The following is an 8,651-nucleotide window of genomic DNA, read 5'->3' as shown; positions in this document are numbered from 1 at the left end:
CATCACCCAAACAAGTGGGTAACATTAATTTCAAACTGTCCTCTCGTTCACCTCTCATCCCATATCATAAAATCTTCACTATCAGTGTTCTCTATACCATGCATACACTTGTACATCTTTATTATATTTCCTTTTTCCCTTTGTTCCTTTAATGTAGTCAGTTTCAACCTGTCCCATCTTCATACTGCAAATCCTTTGAGCTATATTATCATTTTTGTTGCCACTCTTTGCACCTTCTCTATTATAATTGTGTTTCTTTAAGTGGGAAGAACACATCACAGCAGTGTATTCCAGTCTTGGTCTTACCTTTGTCATTATCAGTTTACCTAGCATTTCCCCACTCATATAATTAAATGCGGTGCTTATGTTCATCAATAGATAGTATACTTCACTAGTGATTTATATGCTTTTCTGATGATATTTCCTGATATATTATTACACCCAAATCTTTCTCCCGAGTGACTTCGTTGATACTTCATTTCCCATTTTATAATCCCAGTTTGATCTCTTACTTATCCTTATCTCAGTTACAGTACACTTACTAGTGTTAAAATCAGTCATCCACAACTGACTCCATTTATGTAATTTAAATCATCTAGGAACTGTACAACTATTTTCTTCAACAATTTTTTCCATGATTTTTTGCTTCATCAGGAGACATATTCATATATGATCGAATTTCATTGGGCATATTTTTTACATATATCAGGAACATAATGGGGGCTAAAACAGCTCCATGGGACTCTTCACTTACAGTTTCCTTTCATGCAGAAAATTTCTCTGATCATAGTTCTCATCTCTGCCAGTGAGGTAACTCCACATCCATCCATCCATCCATCCATCCTTCCAATCCTATGTCGCTGGAGTGAAGGAACCCAGGGCTAGTGAAGTTGGTCCTGACATTTAAGATGAGAGTGACCAGCCTCACTCATCCCTGAGCAGCATTACGTGAGCAGTAAATCCCAACTGCCCCTTGGATATAAACCTACACAGGCTCAGGCCGATTGGAGCACCTCAACTAACCACTAAACCACCAGGCGCCATAATTTGGTTATATGGCTACCACCCAGAGTAGTAAATGGTTTCCTGGTGTACAGGAAACCATTTGGCTTGTCACTCAGTGCAGAGTCACCCATAGGCAGAAGGAAAAGGAAAGAATGAAGGAAAGAAAGACAGAAAAGGGAGTGTAAAGTTTCCTGTAGGCAGAAGAAAGATGAAAGAAGGAAAGACAGAAGAGGAAGGATGGAAGAGAGGAAAGGGCAGACACCCAAAGCAGCACAACATTGAGTGGATGGTCAGTGCCCCCACCTACCACAAGGCATTTCGATAAAATACCATCCTATGCCCTCATGAATTTTTCATTTTCAAATAATCCTTTCATGTGGTACTCTATCAAATGCTTTGCTCAAATCCAAATGAATATAATCTACCACCCAACTCTTTCCAGTAACACATTAATAACTCTGTCATATAAACTCGGCAAGTTTGTGATACATGAAGAGTACCTTCTCTGAAATTGCAACCCATCTCATCCTTATGATTTTTTCAAACAATTTACAAACAGTACTTGGAGGAGACTCTGATTTGTAGTTTAATGGGTTTTCCCAGCTGCCACTCTTATATATTGGTACTATATTTGCTCCCTTCCAATCTCTTGGCGAATCTCCCTCCATTAGAGAACATTTTATTATCTCATTGGTTTAACTAACTACTCAGCACATTCCTTGCTTATCTAACCTGAAATGTGATCAGGCCTCGTGGCTTTAGTTACCTGGACATTTTTCCTCATCTCCAAAAGCTCATCAGGTTCAAATTTAACCTCATTTATTTTATTTAACCCCCTAGGGGTAGGGGGATTTCAAGAATACTCCCCCAGTATCCCTGCTTGTTGTACGAGGCGATTAAAAGGGTTGGTGGTGGGTTAGTGTCCCACCCCGTAAAAAGAAGTAACTAAACAAGTGAATAAAGCTCCTGGGACCAGACGGACCATACGTTGATGACTAAGGAACGGACAAAGAACATTCTGAGGGTGGGGACATGGAATGTGGGAGGAGTGAATGATGAAGTGAGAGAGAGAGAGAGATTGTTCAGGTGCCTGAGGATGCAAGAGTGGATATATGTGGATTGACTGAAACTAAATGGCAAGGTGAAAGGGTGAGAGAATGGGAATATGGTTTAGATATATGTGCTGGAGTTAATGAGAATGAGAGGGCAAGAGGGGGAGTATGATGATAAGCAAGAAGTGGAAGGAGAAAATAAGAGAGTATGGAATAGTGGGTGCAAGGATTGTATGGGTGAGGATGAAAGTAGGTATACAAGCATGGGCGATTGTATGTGCGTATGCGCCGACAGAGGACCGAGTGACAGGAGTGAAAGATGAGTTTTGGGCGAGTGTAGAAGCATGTATGGACAAATTTGAGAGGAGTGAGAGAGTGCTTTTGATTGGAGACATGAATGGCAAAGTTGGGAATGTTTGAGTGGATGGAGTGGTTGGTCAGTGGGGTGTGCCAGCTGAAGTAGATGGGAATGGTAGTGCTTTTGTGGACGTCTGTGCTGGTAAGGGGTTGGCAATAGCCAACACCTACTTTCGGCATAAGATGATCCACAGGTATACATGGAGAGTAATGAGGAGCTTGGATGGTGAACTTGTTGAACGAAAGGCAATGATAGACTACCTGTGTGTGGATGAGCGAATGAGAAGACAAGTGGTGGATGCAAGAGTGTGGAGAGGGTGGGTGAATGGAGTCTCGGACCATCACTTAGTGATGGCCAAGGTAAAGCTGCAGAGAAAATGTTTGAAGAGACGAAGGGGTAGACATGAGGAAACAGCTCCTATGAGAAGAGTGGAGAACTTGCAAGATAGTGAGAAAATGGCAGAGTATAAGAGCATAGTGGAAGAAAGATTGGGAAGGTATGAGTTGAGCAGATGGAAGGGGTGGAAGACGTATGTAAGATATTCATGGAAGAGATAGGTGCAGCATGTAAGGTGGTTTGTGGAGTGAGGAGGAGATGCAGGGGTGTGCAAGGGACAGCATGGTGGAATGATGAGGTGAAACGAGCTTTGAAACAAAGAAGAAGGCATATAGTGAATGGTTAGCGAGTACAGGTAGGGGAGAAGATGAGAGAAGACAGAGGTATATGTGAGCAGGAGAAAGGAGGTGAAGAGGCTGGTGAAGGAGAGTAAGAAGAAAGTGGATGAAGAGTTTGAGAGGAATCTGAGTGTGAAATGGAGGGAGAGTAAGAAATTGTTTTGGAAGGAGGTAAAGAAAGTAAGGCAGTGTGAAAGGGGATATAGTAGGGGAGTGAAAGATGGGAATAATAGATTGTTGGTGGAGAAGAGAGAAATTGAGGAGATGGAAGGAACACTTTGAGGACTTGTTGAATGTAGAGAGTGAGAGCAGTGTGAGTATAAGTGGTTGGGGAATGGCTGGGAGAAGAAGAGATGAGAGGAGGCAGGAAGAGATCAGTAGGGTGGAAGTAGTGGAAGCATTGAAGAAGATCAGGATGGGAAAGGCCCCAGGAATTGATGGAGTGTGTGGTGAAATGCTGAGGTATGGGGGTGAGATTGTTGTGGAGTGGATATGGAAGTTGTGTAGATTGGCTTGGGAAGAGGGAAGGGTTCCAGAGGACTGGAAATCAGGTATAATTGTTCCTTTATACAAAGGAAAAGAGGAGAGAGAAGTATGTGGTAACCATAGGGGTATTTGCCATCTTAGTGTGACTGGAAAAATATATGGTAGAATACTTATTGATAGGGTTAAGCATATAACAGAGGAGCTAGTTGGAGAAGAACAAGGGGGTTTTAGGAAGGGAAAAGGGTGTGTAGATCAGATATTTGTTCTAAGATGTTTAGTGGAGAAGTATCTAGAGAAGGGAAAGAAAGTGTATGCTGCCTTCTTGGACTTGGAGAAAGCTTATGACAGAATAGATAGACAATGTATGTGGAAGGTATGAAGAATATATGGAGAGGAGGGGAAATTGTTGAGTGCTGTGAAGAGTATGTACGAAGGAGCTAGGGCTATGGTGCGAGTGGATGGTGAGCTGAGTGAGTTCTTTGATCTCAATGTGGGACTGAAACAGGGTTGTGTGATGTCTTCATGGCTATTTAATATATACACGGATGGGGTTGTAAAGGAGATGCAAGGTAGGGCAGTGGATGTGGGGGTGGCTCTAATGAATGAGGGTGAGATTTGGAAGATTCCATTGTTGCTTTTTGCTGATGATACAGTGTTGTTGAGTGAAGAATGGGAGTTGCAAGGTTTGGCGAATGAGTTTGGGACAATGTGTAGGAAGAGGACTCTGAAAGTTAATGTAAACAAGAGTAAAGTTATGGTGTTTGAGAGGAATGAAGTCTCAGAATGTACAGTGAGGTTAGATAGTGAGGTTATGGAGAATGTGAGTCCATTCAAGTACTTGGGTAGTGTGATGAGTAAGGATGGAACTTTGGGGGATGAAGTGTGTGAAAGGGTACATCAGGGAAGGAAGGTTGTTGGTTCACTGAAAGCAGTGATGAGAAATAGGGAGGTGAGTATGGAAGTTAAGAAGTCACTGCATGTTAGTATTGTGATCCCTACCTTGACGTATGGAAGCGAGGCATGGACCTTGCAAGAGGGGAACAAGTCAAGAGTGAGAGCCGTGGAAATGAGTTACTTGAGCATGTGGAGTGACATGGAGGGACAGGTTGACGAATGAAGAAGTGAAGGAACGTTGTGGGGTGGACGTGGATGTGGTTGAGAAGATTAGGAGAAATATACTGTGGTGGTTTGGACATGTGGAGAGAATGGAGAATGAAAGACTGATTAAGAGGGTGTATGTAGGTGAGGTGGAGGGAGGGAGAGGGAGGAGTAGACCGAGGATGAGGTGGAGGGATGGAGTTGGGAGGTATATGAGGGAGGGGGGAGTGAGTTGGGGGGAGGGTAGTCAAATGGTGGGTGACAGAGTGACTTGGTGGCGTTTTGTCTGTTGCCACCCTTTGCGGGATTAGGGCATCGGGCTGTCCTGAAATACCCTGTTTGATAGTATTTATTTCCATATGTCGCCCTCAGATTAAATTTTTGTCATTAATAAAACTCCTCAACGGCCATACCACGTTGAGTACACCGCTTCCTGTCCGATCAGCGAAGTTAAGCAACGTTGGGTCTGGTTAGTACTTGGATGGGTGACCGCCTTGGAACACCAGATGCTGTTGGCATCCCTACTTGTCAAGTGGGGTTGGTGGAGGATTAGTGCCCCTCCCTGTAAAACAATTAACTCTAAGCCCTTGGCCACCCCGTCTGGGATACATGGCGTCTGGCAATGAATGAAAAAAAAAAAAAAAAAACTCCTTCCCCAACTCTTCCTTCACTATCTTCTCTCCACCCCATCACTTCTACTTTCGTGGCCCTATTTGTTTCACTTAAATTACTACTGTTTTTTCTTTGTTAATGTAATAATCTAACTCTTACTTTTTAAAAATGATTCTGTCTATATTGTGGTACATTATTTTTATTATACTGTTCCCCACGTCTATTACTTATCCATGTGTAACATCTCTTACTTTGTGATTTTTTATTTACTTTTTTCTGTATTTTCTTTTGTGTACTATCCCTCTATTGCCAGATGCCTCAATTCCATATGTGATGACCACAAACAAATTGCCTCCATGTTGCCCTGTCCTCCGCCATTTCATTGCCCTGCTCCCAGCTCACACCCCCCTCTCTCATATACCTTTCCATCTCATCCTTGGCCTCTCCCTCCCTCCTCCCTTCCACCTCGCACACATACACTCCTCGTTAGCCTCGCTTTCCATCCTCTCCACATGGCCAAACCATCTCACTGTGTTTCTCCTGATGCTTTCTATCACATCCACACCACAACACTCCTTCACTTCCTCCTTTGTCAGTCTGTCCCTCCATGTATATAACTCCACAAGGGTGGGAAAAAAAGCATGGGATTTTTTTTTTTTTTTTTTTTTTTTTTTTTTTTTTTAAGAGGACCTTCAGATGATGGCGATGTAGAGTGTATACTTGCCGCCACCAAGACTGTTTTATCCATATGAGAAGACTGCCCTCATGTATCTACAACCCTGTTTCACTCTATATCCAGTTCTAATAATATATCAACACAAGAATAATAATGCTAGCCATGAAATTTTTTTTTTCCTCCAAAGAAAGAATTAAAGGCTAGAACCCTGCAAGATTGTTTCCTCAAGAGGGAGATTTTACGATCCATTCTTTTCAAGATGCCTGGACATATTGCATTTCAAAGACTGGAGGTCTGAGGCAAAAGGAAACAACAGATAGGAAGACCATTCCAAAGTTGATCTGTTCAACACGTAAAGGAGTGAGAGTATTAGTTAACTCTTCATTTGGACAGAAAAGGGGTGAGAGTGTGCCACCAGACAGGCACCGCATGTCTGTTGTAAATGGAAAGGATACCTGAGAACTGGGAATATCTGAAAGCTTTTCATTAGAGAGTTTAACAGAAAAAGGGTGAGAGTGCTGCCGGACAGGTGCTGATACAGAGCCATAGTAGCTATTGTTTTTTTAGAATGCTGGGTCTGTTCCTGAATGTGGTTAAGTCTGATTCCTTTATTTGTATTGAAAGGCACATTAATTCAGTCTATGATGACATTTTTTTCACTTTATAATATGTAAACTCTCAAATGCAAGAGTTAACCATTACTGCCAGTACTTCATATATGCGACAGGTCAACTCTGGAACTGTCATTGTATTTCCTACTGTCTTTGATCTCCAGTGTTTTAAATGCAGTGTGTCCAGGCCTGGGTCTTGAATTTGGCTCTCTGTTATTGTGTTTTTTTAGTTTTTCTTGGAACAACCTTGTGGGCTTGTAGCCTTGTGCTTCTGTTCAAAAAAAAAAAAGAAAATAAAAATGATACTGTTCTTGATGCCACCAAATACTTTTATTACCAGGTAAACTTAATCAAGATTCAGAAGGAAAGGACTAATGTGTAATATAATTATCAGGTGCGTGAGTTGATTGTCAACCGTGGAAGCTGTCTGGAGAGGGGGGGAAGGAGAAGAAAAAGAATCCTCAACAAACTTGAAACTGTAGTGGAAGTTAACCCCACCAGCTGCCTGTACACTGTGCTAAGTGTGTGAATATGATGCCTCTTTGTTCTTGTTATGGTTTCAGGCCCATCTGGATATGGATCTGGTGGATTGCATGCTGATGTTGCTCTTCTGCAGTCCACCATCCTCCTTTTTTGAAATAGGGGGTTAAGGGAGGTTGTATGTTAGTGCCATCAGGTGAAGGCATCCCACTTTTGTGTCAGTTCTTTTTTTATTTTCACGGTTGGTGGATTTATACAAGCCAAGGATGAACATTTTTTTTTTCCCATCATCCTCCAGGCAGGGGATAGGGAAGTTGTTGAGGGGTATTTAAATAACAGGGCAGCTCCACCACTTACATCAGTGCCACCACGTGAAGGCACCTTAGGCTGACCTTGTAATGTGATATGTTGTATATGTGCTGGTCAGGAAATTTTAATCATCTTGGGCATATGTTAGGAGTGTAATGCTGTATGGTAGTTAGACCTGGGCAGTAAAAGAAGAGGTTATTCATTGACTCAGATGTACAGATGACATTGATTAGATGGATGTGTAGTGTGTCCTTGAATGCTAGGCCTGGGGAGTCTAGGTTTACAATGGAAGAGTTGAGAGGAAGGACGCGACTTGAATGTACTCCTGATTTCACATCAGGTGACTTTGTATTGAGTGACAAGCCTAATGGTTTCCTGTAACCTAGGAACACACACCTCTGCATGGTAACCATTTTACAGGGTGAAGTGGAGCCAACTGTGGTGCCCCCGTTAACTGAGTGGAGAGATGCAAATGCGACATTCATCCGGGAACTACTGTAAACCTTCACACTATTCCCTGCTGTCAGCCACAAGGGAATACAGACTCAGTGTATAGGAAAGGCGATTGCTTCCGTGCAGTAGATGGGTCTGCCCATCTAGACAGACAAGGGTTGATCAACAGCGACAACAACCCCTGGAGTGTGATATAGTCTGATTTCTTTAATTATTTATATTGAAAGGCAGATTAAGTCAGCATATGGTGAAATTTTCTTGTCACTTTAGTATGTAAATTGTAGCCAGTGTATACTGTATGTGGACAGTAGACTGGAGTACTGCATTATTATTATTATTATTATTATTATTTTTGTTGTTGTTGTTAAAGACATTTGCAAATTCTGTCTGCCGTGTATTTAAATCTTACAGGCCCCAGGTGATATTGTTCTTGCTGCCAACCAGATACTCTTGTTAATTGAGATTTGGAAGGAAAGAGCTAATGTGTACTATATTTTTCAGGTGTGTGAGTTGACCCAGCTGTTGAAACTGCCGACAGAGAGGGGGAGGGGAAGAATGCCAGATACCAACCAGCTTCCAAATTAATACCAACTACCTGACTCCACTGTCTGGTAAATGTCCAATTGTGACTTTTTAAACATTTTTGCTGTGGTTCCATCTGGATAGGAAACTAAAAGTTACTTTCTCCTTCAGTCCACCGTCCTCCTTTTTTGGGATAGGGAGTTGAGGGAGAGAGGGGAGGAGACTGAATGTGAGATGGAGGATTGGAGAGGTATAATAGGTATATAAGAGAGGAGGGGTGTGAGTTGCGGGAGAGGGCAGTGAATTGACAGGGGA

General features: G+C 42.3%; 1 non-coding gene across 1 annotated transcript; it reads left to right on the top strand.

Annotated features, from left to right (window-relative positions):
- The first annotated feature begins 5,072 nt into the window (after nucleotides 1-5,072).
- Nucleotides 5,073-5,191, top strand: LOC145396122 (5S ribosomal RNA). The gene has a single exon (XR_013896732.1). It is a non-coding gene; the product is annotated as a 5S ribosomal RNA (ribosomal RNA).
- Nucleotides 5,192-8,651: the final 3,460 nt, after the last annotated feature.

The sequence above is a fragment of the Coenobita brevimanus genome, chromosome 34 (assembly GCF_032717465.1).
Source record: "Coenobita brevimanus isolate Jiangsu-jjx chromosome 34, ASM3271746v2, whole genome shotgun sequence".
NCBI lineage: Eukaryota > Metazoa > Arthropoda > Malacostraca > Decapoda > Coenobitidae > Coenobita > Coenobita brevimanus.
Note: the sequence above shows the minus strand (reverse complement) of the source record. Positions and strands in the feature narration are given on the sequence as shown.